Raw genomic sequence first — 2,083 nt, 5'->3', positions numbered from 1 at the left:
AAGTCAGGTAACGTGATGCCTCCAGCTTTGTTCTTTTGACTTAGGATTGTCTTGGCAATGTGGGCTCTTTTTTGGTTCCATATGAACTATGTCAGTGTTTTAATAGGAATTATATAAATTGATTTTTGTAGTATAGTCATTTTCATGATATTATTTCAATTAATAAGCATGAGATGTGTTTGTATTTGTTTGTGTCATCTATAATTTATTTCAGCAGTGTTTTGTAGTTCTCCTTGTAGAGATCTTTCACCTCCTTGGTTACAAATATTCCTAGGTTATTATTTATTTATTTTTTGCAGCTACTGTAACAAGGATTGAGTTATTGACTTGATTCTCACCCTGGTAGTTGGTGTGTAGTAGTACTACTGATTTGGGTACATTGATTTTGTATTCTAAGACTTTACTGAATTCATTTATCTAATCTAGGAATTTTTGGGGGGAATTTTTATGTGTTTCCAGGTATACAATTATCAGCAAACAGTGATAGTTTGATTCCCTCTTTTCCAATCTGGATGCCCTTTATTTCTTTCTCTTGTCTGATTGCTCTGGCTAGAACTTCCAGTACTATGTTGAATAGAAATGGTGAAAGTGGACATCCTTGTCTTGTTCCAGTTCACAAGAGGAATCCTTTTAACTTTACCCCATTCAATATGATGCTAGCTGTGAGTTTTTCGTATGTGGCTTTTAATATTTTGAGGTGTGCCCCCTTTACGCCTATTTTGTTGATGGTACTTATTATAAAAAAGATGCTGGATTTTATCGAATGCTCTTTCTGCACCTATTGAGATGATCCTATGTTTTTTTGTTTATAATTCTGTTTATGTGAAGTATCACATTCATTGACTTATATATGTTAAACTACCCCTCCATCTCTGGGATGAAACCCACTTGATCAAGGTGTATTAGTTTTTTTGATGTGCTTTTGGATTCAGTTAGCTACTATTTTATTGAGAATTTTTGCTTCTATGTTCATTAGGATATTGGTCTGTAGTTGTCTTTTTTCATTATATCCTTTCCTGATTTTGATATCAGAGTGATACTGGCTTCATAGAATTAGTTGGGGAAGATTCCATCTTCCTCAATGTTTTGCAGTGGTTTTAGTAAGATTTGTACCAATTCTTCTTTAAATATCTGGTGGAGTTCAGCTGTGAATCCATCTGCCTGTGGGCTTTTTTTGTGGTTGAAATTTTTTTCTCATTATTGATTTGATCTTGCTACTTGTTATTTGTCTGTTCAAGATTTGTATTTCTTCCTGATGCAATCTAGGAGGGTTGTATGCTTATAAGAATGTATTCATTTCTTCTAGATTTCCTAGTATGTGTGTATAGAGGTTTTCTTAGTAGACTCTAATAACCTTTTCCATTTCTGTGGTGTCAGTTGTAACATCTCTATTTTTATTTCTAATTGAGCTTATTTGAATCTTCTCTCTTCTTGTTGCATCTAGCTGATGGTCTATTAATTGTGTTTAACTTTTCCAAGAACAAACTTTTCATTTCATTAATTTTTCATATTTTGTTTTGATTTTATTTAGTTCTGTTCTGATTTTTGTATTTCTTCTATTCTGCTAGCTTTGGGTTTGGTTTGTTCGTGTTTCTCTTTCTATAAGGTGTGAAATTAAGTTGTCAATTTTTTATCTTTTGGGCTTTTTGGCATAGGCATTTAGCACTGTAAACTTTCCACTTAACACCACTATTGCTGTATCTCAAAGGAGATAACTTGTGTCACTATTATTCCTTTCAAAGAATCTTTTACTTTCTGTCCTGACTTCATTGTTAACACCAAAACCATTCGGGAACAGACATTTTAATTTTCATGTATTCGCATAATTTGGAAGCTTTTTTTTGTTGTTTCTCTGTGGGTTTTTTTTTGTTTTGTTTTTTTAAGTTGATTTCTAGTTTTACTCCATTGTGGTCTGAGGAGATACTTTATATAATTTTGATAGTCTTAAATTTATTAAGTCTTGTTTTGTGGCTGACCATATGATTAGTCTTGGAAAATGTTGCATGTGCTGATGAGAAAAATGTATATTCTGCAATTCCTTAGAAGAATGTTCTGTAAATATGTTAGGCCCATTTAGTTTAAG

This window comes from Mandrillus leucophaeus, unplaced genomic scaffold (assembly GCF_000951045.1).
Source record: "Mandrillus leucophaeus isolate KB7577 unplaced genomic scaffold, Mleu.le_1.0 Scaffold743, whole genome shotgun sequence".
Taxonomy (NCBI): Eukaryota; Metazoa; Chordata; class Mammalia; order Primates; family Cercopithecidae; genus Mandrillus; species Mandrillus leucophaeus.
Note: the sequence above shows the minus strand (reverse complement) of the source record.